At 43.7% G+C, this 13,751-nt stretch overlaps 2 protein-coding genes and 1 pseudogene across 2 annotated transcripts in view; 2 read left to right on the forward strand and 1 right to left on the reverse strand.

The window, feature by feature from the left end:
- LOC100492388 overlaps window positions 1–13,751 on the forward strand; it is a 262,674-nt pseudogene that overhangs the window by 42,800 nt on the left and 206,123 nt on the right.
- The window catches only part of LOC100038306 (uncharacterized loc100038306), a 68,786-nt gene that overhangs the window by 5,516 nt on the left and 49,519 nt on the right, over window positions 1–13,751 (reverse strand). The gene's annotated exons all lie outside the window — the stretch shown is intronic.
- The window catches only part of myo18a (myosin XVIIIA), a 56,914-nt gene continuing 54,974 nt past the window's right edge, over window positions 11,812–13,751 (forward strand). The window contains 1 exon segment of the mRNA NM_001016030.2: window positions 11,812–11,962. The gene's annotated coding sequence lies outside the window, so the exon portion shown is untranslated.

Raw genomic sequence — 13,751 nt, forward strand, 5'->3', positions numbered from 1 at the left:
TGATGTGTGGGTCGAGAAAAACTCTATCCACACGCGACCCGAACCCACCCTGCTCCCAACCTGAACCCAACCCAGCTTCTGCCCTGTTTTTATAGACCCATGCCCACCCTGCCCCGCAATGATATCACAAAAGGGAGGGACATGGTGGGCACAGGTCTATAAATTCAGAAGCTGGAAGTCTAAGGCCAGCAGTGTTAAGTCGCAGGTGCGGAGAGCTGAACCCGAACCCACCTGTGACCCACAAGTAATGTGCCGAGGTCCAAATCTTTTTGGATTCTGAAAAGACTTACCTTTGTGAATCTATTTTTTTTTTTTAATTTAACATTTTCACTGAAGAAGAAAATTGTGGAGATTCAATGCATACATTCACCAGATCCAATAAATGTTTATATGGAAAGAATATATATTGTATATATATATACATGTACATATATGTATATATATATATATATATATATCTATCTATATATATATATATACAAAATGCTGAGAAGCTGCACACCATAAGGTTATGTTGATACCTGGGTGCCTGTGCAAAAAGTAAGTATACAGGCTGGAGTGACGGCACGCAAAGGATTTTCACAAAGAAGTTGCTGGGTCAAAAAATAGAGTAAATTAGAGGTTTATTGTGACCAGCGTTTCAACTCCACACAGGAGCTTTCATCAGGGATACCACACCACAGTGAAACAAACCCAATAAGCCCAAAAATGGCGCCAATATTGTTGCTAGTCCGTCACTCCAGCCTGTATATATATATATATATATATATATATATATATATATATAAAGTCCAAATGGATCAGGCACTCACATATCAGCAGGATTTAGGGTGCCTGGGTGCAGAATTAAAGGTAAAGATACTGCAGAAAAGATACTCCGCACTCACAGGACTTATGAAAAATAAAGAAATAATTTATTGGTCAAACAACTAACGTTTCGGCTGGCGCAGCAGCCTTTCTCAAAGTGACTCAGTGTCAAACAAATCCCCTAATTAAACCCAAAAAATGGCGCCAAAAAACCAGTATGACATCATCAAGTGGGAGTGTACAAAATTACTATGAAGGTAAATGAGAGAGCAAGAAAGAGAAAATACTAAAAAAGCGAGAAAAGAATATATATAACTAATGTGAATGGGTTGTTGAGGTGGAACCAGTGTACAGCACCCGTGTTAGAAAAGAAATGTTTAGAAAATAAAGAACAAAGAGCTGATCCCTAATGGTACTGAACTGTAACTCACACGCGCCAACCGTCTAGGGTTAAAGCTAAATGTACTGATAAAGGTAGTAGCGTTCACCAGACGGCCAAGTTTAAGCCAAAGGGAGAGGTGATTATGTACAGGACAAAATAATCTGTCCCAATCGCTGTTGTCATGTGTGCCCAGGCTTGCGAGTAGTATTAGCGCTTGATAATTGCGTTGTACATAAAAAATGCCGAAGCGGCATGCATAGAGCATCAATAACATAGTGTGCGTGGCATATAACACCAAGCAAAAAACGTCACCTGGGAGGAAAAACTAACCACCAAGTATTATATTGCCGTAGTGACAGCTAGTGTCGCGTATGAGCACGGAATCTACCCCACCAGGGGGGACCCGGAAAATCAATACGGTCCACACGAATGTACTGTTCACGTAGTAGGCAAGGCTGTCAGAGGCGAAGCTCGGGGGGCACACAGAGCGAAGGGAGGCAGGCGGCAAGGCCGATCGGGTGGTGGTGTCCGGACCCAGCAAAGGGGGGGACCGCCAGCCACTAGATACAGAACCCTAAATGGGCAAGCGGGGGGGCTAGGTAGAGGCTGCCGTGTGGTTGGTACCAAGGCCGATCGGGTGGTGGTGTCCGGACCCAGCAAAGGGGGGGACAGCCAGCCACTAGATACAGAACCCTAAATGGGCAAGCGGGGGGGCTAGGTAGAGGCTGCCGTGTGGTTGGTACCAGGGATAGCTAGAAGTAAGTGCAAGATGAATAGTAAAAATAAAAGATAAAACCAGAACAGAGGACTGCAGAATAAGAACAGGTAAACTGAATTGTACTCATACAAAGGTAAGAGTGTGAAGGAAACAGATAAAGGAGACAGAGTAACCCCACGGTAACCAAAAAGGAATTGCAACAATTTCATATGTAGCATATTAAACAACCAGCTTGGTCAGCAACAATATAGCAAACTATAAGGAATAGGGTATTTAAACTATGCGGAACATAGTATAGTCAAGGAAGTAGTCCAGAGTCACTTTAAGTAAAATGGGGAGTATGAAACCATTTCATTAAGGCCATTTGGACAGATCGTGTTCAGTCTGTGCATCCATTTCAGCTCGATTTGCAAAAGTAGTTTATCCCGGTTTCCACCTCTTGTTGGCGGGGGAACAAAGTCTATCAGCATGCTGCGTAGGCTGGACAGCGAATGTTTCTTCAGTAGAAAATGTGCAGCAACAGGTGTACTCGCTTCTCCTGTGGTGAGGGCAGAGCGTATAGCGGACCTGTGGTTTGCCATACGGTCCCTGAAGGGGGTGATGGTTTTGCCAATGTACATAAGGCCACAGGGACATTTGATAAAATAGATGACATATTTAGAGGTGCAAGTGAGTCTGTGTCTGATTGGTATTATACTGCCAGTGTGTGGGTGATTGAACACGGGGCCAGTTATTAGTGAACTACATGTGGTACAGTTAGGACACTTGTAACAACCAGGGCGGGCAGAGGGCAACCAAGTGGCCAGGGTCTCGGAACTGTAGCTATGCATAGGGTCTGTTTTGACTAGTAGGTCACGCAAGCTCCTACCCCTTTTGTAAGCTATGCGAGGGGGAGTCCTGAAGATAGGGGGAAGGGAGCGGTCATTTTCAACCACTGACCAGTGGTATAAAATGGAGTCAGTTAGGTATTTCTTGTCTGGAGTGAATGTTGTCACAAAGGTAAGCCTGTCACTTTGGTTTTCACGTGGGGAAGCCGAGTTGGTCTCCAATGTACACGAGCGTGGCAAACTTAGAGCTCTTTCCTTGCTTTGAAGTAAATCATGTAGACTGTAACCCCTCTGTAAAAAACGTTGGACCAGATCATCCAGTTGTAGATGTAAGAGATGTCGATCAGAGTTATTGCGTACCATCCTGACCATTTGGGAATAGGGAATACTCCTCAGTAAATGGGGCGGATGGCAGGAGGAATGGTGTAGTAAGGTGTTACGGTCTGTAGGTTTCCTATACGTAGTGGTAGTAAAAGTGGAGCCAGCGAGGGTAATGGTCAAATCCAAAAAAGCGACCGATACTGGATCTATATGGGCGGTAAACTTGATAGTAGTAGGTAGGTCATTTAATTCCTGGACCATTGTTGCAAATTGGTCTTTAGTCCCTGACCAAAGAATCAGCAGATCGTCAATATAGCGAAATAGCCTATAAATATGTGTTCTATATTTTGGAAAGATGTAAAGATTCTCAAAGTGGGACATAAACAGGTTAGCAAAAGAGGGAGCGACATTAGAGCCCATACTGGTGCCGCTAATTTGGAGGTAGTAGGACAATTCAAATTTGAAATAGTTCAAGGTCAGGCAGTGATTCAGCAGTGTTATTAAAAATTCAGTGGGAGGTCTGTCCCGGTCGGGTTGGTCTTGTAGGTACTGCTGGATGACAGATATTCCTTCAGTAATAGGGATAACTGTATACAGAGAGGAGACATCCATTGTAGCGAGTAGAAGTTTGCAAGGTAGAGGGTGTAAGTCCTGTAATTTGCCTAGTAGGTCACCCGTGTCCCTAATGTAGGTGTTCATTTTCTGTACTATAGGCTGTAGGTAATAATCAACAAAGGTAGAAAGGGGTTGTAACAGTGAGTCACAGGCACTCACTATAGGTCGGCCAGGTGGTTTGGTTAGATTTTTGTGGATTTTAGGTAAAGTGTAAAAAATGGGGCATTTCGGAAACTCCTTGGTTAAATAGTTAAAGACATCTGTGGTAATGAAACCACCCTGTAAGCCTAATAGCAGTGTGTTGTCAATGATTTTCTTATAGGTAAAGCCAGGGTCCCTGTCAAGTTTGCGATAAACAGTAGTGTCTGTTAGTTGTTGCATGATTTCCTGTCTGTAGTCAGAGTAGTCTAGGACCACTACAGAACCCCCTTTGTCCGCAGGGCGGATAGTAATATTGGGGCGACAACCACGGTCCTCTGTGCAGCCACCACCCCGTATATCCACAGCTTCACCCAAGTCCCATTTTTTAGGGACACATTCTCGCCCCCCCCTAGGGGGCGTCCCAACAAAAGGCGAGGTGGGCGACAACACCCATTCCACAAGAAGTTTACGGCCACGGAACAAGTAGTTTTTAACCTCAGCACATACACCCTGACAGAACCTGAACTCTCCCTCCTATCAAAGGGATTGTCCTTTGTCCCCACATCCAAATCTTACACCCTTGACACTATGATCGACATACACAGGTTCCAACGCAGTATGAAACTGCGGGACCATTTCCGTACTTCCCCTACTACCATTCTGACACCATTCAGAGCCCCCAGCCAATTCGAACCCCCCAATACCCCGAAGTCTATTGCAGCATTCACCAGATTACTGATAGACGAAACTGGTAAACACAGATTACCTACAAGCACCTATTCTAATCTCACCATTAGTGAAAGGGAAGCTATCACTTCACTGGCCCAAAACCCCAATATTACTATCCGCCCTGCGGACAAAGGGGGTTCTGTAGTGGTCCTAGACTACTCTGACTACAGACAGGAAATCATGCAACAACTAACAGACACTACTGTTTATCGCAAACTTGACAGGGACCCTGGCTTTACCTATAAGAAAATCATTGACAACACACTGCTATTAGGCTTACAGGGTGGTTTCATTACCACAGATGTCTTTAACTATTTAACCAAGGAGTTTCCGAAATGCCCCATTTTTTACACTTTACCTAAAATCCACAAAAATCTAACCAAACCACCTGGCCGACCTATAGTGAGTGCCTGTGACTCACTGTTACAACCCCTTTCTACCTTTGTTGATTATTACCTACAGCCTATAGTACAGAAAATGAACACCTACATTAGGGACACGGGTGACCTACTAGGCAAATTACAGGACTTACACCCTCTACCTTGCAAACTTCTACTCGCTACAATGGATGTCTCCTCTCTGTATACAGTTATCCCTATTACTGAAGGAATATCTGTCATCCAGCAGTACCTACAAGACCAACCCGACCGGGACAGACCTCCCACTGAATTTTTAATAACACTGCTGAATCACTGCCTGACCTTGAACTATTTCAAATTTGAATTGTCCTACTACCTCCAAATTAGCGGCACCAGTATGGGCTCTAATGTCGCTCCCTCTTTTGCTAACCTGTTTTGTCCCACTTTGAGAATCTTTACATCTTTCCAAAATATAGAACACATATTTATAGGCTATTTCGCTATATTGACAATCTGCTGATTCTTTGGTCAGGGACTAAAGACCAATTTGCAACAATGGTCCAGGAATTAAATGACCTACCTACTACTATCAAGTTTACCGCCCATATAGATCCAGTATCGGTCGTTTTTTTGGATTTGACCATTACCCTCGCTGGCTCCACTTTTACTACCACTACGTATAGGAAACCTACAGACCGTAACACCTTACTACACCATTCCTCCTGCCATCCGCCCCATTTACTGAGGAGTATTCCCTATTCCCAAATGGTCAGGATGGTACGCAATAACTCTGATCGACATCTCTTACATCTACAACTGGATGATCTGGTCCAATGTTTTTTACAGAGGGGTTACAGTCTACATGATTTACTTCAAAGCAAGGAAAGAGCTCTAAGTTTGCCACGCTCGTGTACATTGGAGACCAACTCGGCTTCCCCACGTGAAAACCAAAGTGACAGGCTTACCTTTGTGACAACATTCACTCCAGACAAGAAATACCTAACTGACTCCATTTTATACCACTGGTCAGTGGTTGAAAATGACCGCTCCCTTCCCCCTATCTTCAGGACTCCCCCTCGCATAGCTTACAAAAGGGGTAGGAGCTTGCGTGACCTACTAGTCAAAACAGACCCTATGCATAGCTACAGTTCCGAGACCCTGGCCACTTGGTTGCCCTCTGCCCGCCCTGGTTGTTACAAGTGTCCTAACTGTACCACATGTAGTTCACTAATAACTGGCCCCGTGTTCAATCACCCACACACTGGCAGTATAATACCAATCAGACACAGACTCACTTGCACCTCTAAATATGTCATCTATTTTATCAAATGTCCCTGTGGCCTTATGTACATTGGCAAAACCATCACCCCCTTCAGGGACCGTATGGCAAACCACAGGTCCGCTATACGCTCTGCCCTCACCACAGGAGAAGCGAGTACACCTGTTGCTGCACATTTTCTACTGAAGAAACATTCGCTGTCCAGCCTACGCAGCATGCTGATAGACTTTGTTCCCCCGCCAACAAGAGGTGGAAACCGGGATAAACTACTTTTGCAAATCGAGCTGAAATGGATGCACAGACTGAACATGATCTGTCCAAATGGCCTTAATGAAATGGTTTCATACTCCCCATTTTACTTAAAGTGACTCTGGACTACTTCCTTGACTATACTATGTTCCGCATAGTTTAAATACCCTATTCCTTATAGTTTGCTATATTGTTGCTGACCAAGCTGGTTGTTTAATATGCTACATATGAAATTGTTGCAATTCCTTTTTGGTTACCGTGGGGTTACTCTGTCTCCTTTATCTGTTTCCTTCACACTCTTACCTTTGTATGAGTACAATTCAGTTTACCTGTTCTTATTCTGCAGTCCTCTGTTCTGGTTTTATCTTTTATTTTTACTATTCATCTTGCACTTACTTCTAGCTATCCCTGGTACCAACCACACGGCAGCCTCTACCTAGCCCCAGGTGACGTTTTTTGCTTGGTGCTATATGCCACGCACACTATGTTATTGATGCTCTATGCATGCCGCTTCGGCATTTTTTATGTACAACGCAATTATCAAGCGCTAATACTACTCGCAAGCCTGGGCACACATGACAACAGCGATTGGGACAGATTATTTTGTCCTGTACATAATCACCTCTCCCTTTGGCTTAAACTTGGCCGTCTGGTGAGCGCTACTACCTTTATCAGTACATTTAGCTTTAACCCTAGACGGTTGGCGCGTGTGAGTTACAGTTCAGTACCATTAGGGATCAGCTCTTTGTTCTTTATTTTCTAAACATTTCTTTTCTAACACGGGTGCTGTACACTGGTTCCACCTCAACAACCCATTCACATTAGTTATATATATTCTTTTCTCGCTTTTTTAGTATTTTCTCTTTCTTGCTCTCTCATTTACCTTACACAGTAATTTTGTACACTCCCACTTGATGATGTCATACTGGTTTTTTGGCGCCATTTTTTGGGTTTAATTAGGGGATTTGTTTGACACTGAGTCACTTTGAGAAAGGCTGCTGCGCCAGCCGAAATGTTAGTTGTTTGACCAATAAATTATTTCTTTATTTTTCATAAGTCCTGTGAGTGCGGAGTATCTTTTCTGCAGTATATATATATATATATGTGCGTGTGTGTAGAATGTATGGTATAAGTGCTTGGATAGTGTGATACAGATATAAATATGTGCTGATGTGTGTGCCCAGAGCTATTGAGCTTGCCATATGCATCCCTGCTGTGCCGTGCCATAGTCAGGGCCACCATCAGGGGGGCACAGGGGGGACAATCATCCCGGGCCCGGAGGTTTTTAGCTTTAAAGCTTTAATCAAGTCCGGGCCCTCACTTCCTCTGGCTCTGGCGGCGTCCTCCGCTATGTGCCGCTACTTCTCCGCTTTTATAAGTTTGCGCCCATGCGTGCTGACGTCACACCCACGGGGCGCAACCTTATAAAAGCACAGAAGTAGCTGGGAGCCGCGGCACATACCGGAGGACACCACAGCAGCAGGCAGCAGAAAACTTTATTGTGATTTCTGATGGCGGCCCTGGCCATAGTAGATTATAGCTTTCTGACAAGGGGGTGACGGTGGCAGGATTTAATAGCTTCTCCCTAGTTCCTAAAAAGCAGGATACATTGCATTGCCATCAACATTTATTAACATTATGGTTTAAGGGAAAGTATAGAGAACAGGGGTGGGGTGGCAATTATTATTAACCATACTAACCCAGTACTAATTGAGGTTATGTTCCAGCTATAGCGGGAGAATCCAGGATAATTAGATCATTTGGCCCTGGATATGACGATGGGTTTAGGAAAAGTCGATCTGGGGACCGCATCAACGAGCCTATGCGGTCCCCGATCCGACTAGATTTTTTAACCTGCCCGATCGAGATCTGGACGATCTTAGGCCAGATAACGGTCGGGCAGGCCCATCGGTAATACCCATACACGGGCTGATTAGCTGCTGAATCGGTCTAAGGGACTGATATCGGCAGCAAAAATCGGCCCGTGTATGGGGACCTTAAGGTGGAATCATGCCCTCATAGTGACCAACCTTGTGGGTGAGGCAGGGGAGATATATTATTAGTTACATTATATTATCTAAACAATGATATATTATTATGAGAACTAATTAGTAACTGAGAAGGTCACATAAAAGTGAACCCCAATCCCAGTTGAACACAGAATAAATCAATGGCTTGGTGATGTTCCTGCTATTGACGGACCATTGTACCCACCCCATTGCCCTTGGAGAAAGGGGACAGGATGGAGTTAGGGTAGAGCCCTCACTTTCTAAGTATTAGTGAGAAACATTGGTCCACCTGGGACCAAACACAGCTAGGGCTGAAACTGTGACATAGCTCCCAACTGTCCTGATTTTCGCGGTACAGTCCCTCTTTTCACAGCTCAACCCACAGTCCCGGATTCTTATTGAAAAGTCCCTCATTTCCCTTTGATCTCCTGCACTGAAGCTAAAAAGATACAAATTTAATTAAGCAAGTAGCTTTTGGCAGAGAGCCCAGCTCCCAGCCCAGCTTCACCTGCACTTACAAACATTGTTTCTCACAAATAAATGGGCTTTTGGCAGAGAGCCCAGAAAGTTAACAAGTCACTCCTACACTGAGATACAATTGTAACTAATAAGCTAAACGGGTCTCTTGGGGGAACTGAGACTTGCAGCTTAAAGGGCAATTTCAGCTTTTTTAGCAAAACTGTAACAACACCTAAAACCCCCAGAATTGTGTTTAAACTTTAAATAAAATTTATAGCAAAATGGGCGTGGCATTTGGGTGTGTGTGGTTGCAGAATGGGCGTGGTCACACAATTTTCGCTGTGCCGCCATTTCAAAATGTTGCGAGGAATGCAATGAAATAGAGTCATAATATTGGTGACCCTCATACTAAAAAAGTTAATAGAAAGTGATGTATCCCTAATAAATAAGGTCCAAGGATTGTTTGCCTTGGTATATGTTATGGTACCAACTGTTATATAAATTACTTTAAATAACTATATATATGCTGTGCGGGGAAGACTGGACTTGTAACAAACTACCCCTGTTTCTGGGACTCCAGAGAATGACCGCCTGGTGATGGCAGTGTGGACTTTTGTTTTACTTTGTTGGAAATTATTCTGGACTCTGTTTTGTTGACCTTTTTTATCCCTTCAAACACGGAAGCTGAGTTGTGTTTTGTTTCACTGTGAAAAATAAAGCACAGGCAGGAGCCTGCTAATGTTGCAGACCTGAGTGCCTGTCTCATCTGTGGAGCCGAGTTACCTACCTGCTGCTACCAGATATTCACCCCCCTTTTAAAATCTTTTCCAGATAAATATTTAAAGGGGATCTCCACTCAAAAACTGATTTTTTCCAAATGCAATTAAAAGCAACTTTCCAATATTCATGAATTAAAAATGTCCAAAGGTTTTAAAGCCATTTGTAAATATAGCAGAAGCCAGATGATTAACAGACCTGAAGGAAGCTTGCCACAACATTGATCCAAGAGTCAGAATAAGAGAAAAGCAGAGCTGTCAATCAACCCCAACTAGGGAGATAATAATCCACTCCAGGCCTTTTTGAGACCTTATATCATGTTATCATCTAGTGTGAAGAGGAATTTAGGCCTAACAAAAACAGGAGTGGATCATTTTCATTATGTGCCATTACCCTAAGATACTGCAGTATAGATTTCAAAGCAGCCATTTACATGTATAAACAAAGTATAGTTTGGGAAATAAAATACATTTTACCCCACAGGCAACACATTTTAGAGCAGTGATCCCCAACCAGTGGCTCGTGAGCAACATGTTGCTCCCCAACCCTTTCGATGTTGCTCTCAGTGGCCTTAAAGAGGTGCTTGTTTTTAAATTCTGGGCTTGGTGTCGCTTTTTGGTTGTATAAAAAACAGGTGTATTGCTAAACAGAGCCTTCTGTAGGCTGCCAGTCAAAAAAGGGGCTAACAAATAACCAATCACAACCCTTATTTGGTACCCCAGGAACTTTTTAAATGCTTGTGTTGCTCACCAAGTCTTTTTACATTTAAATGTGGCTCACGGGGCAAAAAGGTTGGGGATCCCTCTTTAGAGCCACCCACAAAACCAAACCCAAACCAATCCAGTCTGCACATGCATTTTAAAATTTAGCACCATTTAGGAGAAGAACCTCCTTATACTTTTCCCCAGAGCTGGGTCTGCTGTCTTTATTGTTAAATACTGTTTCTGGTAGTTGCCAGCATTCGCAGATGTCATATTTGGGGGGGTAGTGAAAGGGTTAAATGATCTGAAAGCTCACATTTTCAGTACAGGGATGACGTGACCGGTTAAATTACCCAGCCATTATAGTGCAAGAGGCTCCAGTCCAGTTTTTCCAGAAATGTCACCTAAAGATGGCTGCTGGCTCCTAGGTGAGTGAGGCTTGGTGTTACAACAAACAACTCTGTTTATGGTGTTTACAAATGGGTGTATAGTAAGGTCAGGCAGATATCTGGTGGGTAACAATAGCAAAGTGCACTAAGTGTTTTCCTAGTTAGAGAAGGAAAGCTTCAGCAAGGGCAGGTCTAGCTAAATGCCATCCAATAGCAAATATACCCTGTGGAACTTTGTTCTAAATGCAATTATTTGTTGATGTATACAATGAAATCCAGTTGCAGTCACTATATTTATTACAATTACTAAGGGGAGAGAACCCCCTAACTGGCTTAATAAAAGAAAATGTAATTCTAAGCAGCTTTCCACTAAACATTAATTACACATTTTAAACCTGTTTTGTCACTATAACTGCTATTTAAAGCAGTATTGGGGAGATTATGATTGTAATTGTGGCTATGGCACAAAGTAATTACAGAGATTTAGAAGTATGTGCTGACTCTGGGGAGGATAGTAACTTAAGGGATTGTACAAACTTATTGTACAGCGCTGCGGAATATGTTGGGGTTTTATAAATAAATGTTAATAATAATAAGTTAAAAAATAAAAGCTATTGGTAATTGCACTGGGGCACTTTAGCCCTTACCTGAGTAAATGGGCAACATTAGTTGTATATTGCTGTACAACCATATGGCACTGGTTATGGGAATCAGTGAAAGATACTAAATCTTATTTGGGCAGCTCTCTCTCATTTAAGATAAATATGTATATAAAAACTGTAACTCCTAAATGACTTGTTACATGGCAATGATGCAGGTGAGCGCTGTTAATAAAGACATTACCATAAAACTCAAAGACAACGTGATTTTATTTCGCGGAAAAAAAAAATAAAGAAATATATTGCGGAAATGTTATATTTTCTGATAGATTTCAAATCCGCGGAAACGAGGGAAACCTTGCGAGGTGACTGTAGGATATAGGCTGAAGGTCTGGCTACGAAAGGGTTACCCCTTGCCGAGGCTGGTCATGTGACGCAATGACATGTTATAAAGGGAGGAGCGTTCGCCTCCATTATTTCTAACAAGATCCTGAAGGAAAAGAAAAAGGGTAAAAAAAAAAAAAGGGGGGAGGAAGAGGGGAAGCTACAGACGGAACCGGGCTGAGCTACTGAATGAATGTGACTTGGGCAAGTCCCAGCGGTAAGTATGCTGCTTCTCTGTGGGGTTCATGTTGTAGCCGGGCTGCAGGGTTACAGGGTTACTGCGCCCACATCGCTGCGCTAGCCCCGACTCCTGCGCCCACACTGCCCGGGGCTCGCTAGGCACTCTGGGAGTCTGAGTGCGGCAGATGCGCCTCACATGTAAGCGTACGGCCGCCTTCAGGGAAGCCTTTTAGCGCTGGAATGGAGGGACATACTCATATGGGCTGTACTGGTATGAATGGGATTACACACTGGGCTGTGTAACTGGGGTGGGTTGGGAATTATAGCTATGGATGTGTTGGCTGTAGCCTAATGGAATTGTAACTTGGGCTGTAGGACGGTAATGGTGTGGGGAATTAGCTTAAACTCTAGAATTATTGCTGGGGCTGTAATATGATGGGAATGATACTGTAGCCTGGACTGTACAGCTGTAATGGGATGGGAATAATACTGTAGCCTGGACTGTACAGCTGTAATGTGATGGGAATGATACTGTAGCCTGGACTGTACAGCTGTAATGGGATGGGAATGATACTGTAGCCTGGACTGTACAGCTGTAATGTGATGGGAATAATACTGTAGCCTGGACTGTACAGCTGTAATGGGATGGGAATGATACTGTAGCCTGGACTGTACAGCTGTAATGTGATGGGAATGATACTGTAGCCTGGACTGTACAGCTGTAATGGGATGGGAATAATACTGTAGCCTGGACTGTACAGCTGTAATGTGATGGGAATAATACTGTAGCCTGGACTGTACAGCTGTAATGGGATGGGAATGATACTGTAGCCTGGACTGTACAGCTGTAATGGGATGGGAATGATACTGTAGCCTGGACTGTACAGCTGTAATGGGATGGGAATGATACTGTAGCCTGGACTGTACAGCTGTAATGTGATGGGAATGATACTGTAGCCTGGACTGTACAGCTGTAATGGGATGGGAATGATACTGTAGCCTGGACTGTACAGCTGTAATGGGATGGGAAATGATACTGTAGCCTGGACTGTACAGCTTGTAATGTGATGGGAATAATACTGTAGCCCTGGACTGTATCAGCTTGTAATGGGATGGGAATAATACTGTAGCCTGGACTGTACAGCTGTAATGGGATGGGAATGATACTGTAGCCCTGGACTGTACAGCCTGTAATGAGGGAATGATACTGTAGCCGGACTGTACGCTGTAATGATGGGAATGATACTGTAGCCTGGACTGTACAGCTGTAATGGGATGGATACTTAGCCTGTACTGTACAGCTGTAATGTGATGGGAATGATACTGTAGCCTGGACTGTACAGCTGTAATGGGATGGGAATGATACTGTAGCCTGGACTGTACAGCTACTGTAGCCTGGACTGTACAGCTGTAATGGGATGGGAATGATACTGTAGCCTGGACTGTACAGCTGTAATGTACAGCTGTCTGTAGCCTGGACTGTACAGCTGTAATGGGATGGGAATGATACTGTAGCCTGGACTGTACAGCTGTAATGTGATGGGAATGATACTGTAGCCTGGACTGTACAGCTGTAATGTGATGGGAATAATACTATAGCCTGGACTGTACAGCTGTAATGTGATGGGAATTATACCATAGTGTGTATAGCTGGGGCTGTAATTTGATGGGAACAATACTGTAGCTTTAACAGTGTGGCTGTAATGAGAGGGAAATAATGCTGTAGGTTGGACTGTGCTGGTGTAATGTGATGGGTGTTATACTGTAATTGGACTGTGTGGCTGTGATAATGTAGTGTGTGTTGTAGGAACAGTAATGCTGTGGGG

The sequence above is a fragment of the Xenopus tropicalis genome, chromosome 2, assembly GCF_000004195.4.
Source record: "Xenopus tropicalis strain Nigerian chromosome 2, UCB_Xtro_10.0, whole genome shotgun sequence".
In the NCBI taxonomy this organism is placed as follows: Eukaryota; Metazoa; Chordata; class Amphibia; order Anura; family Pipidae; genus Xenopus; species Xenopus tropicalis.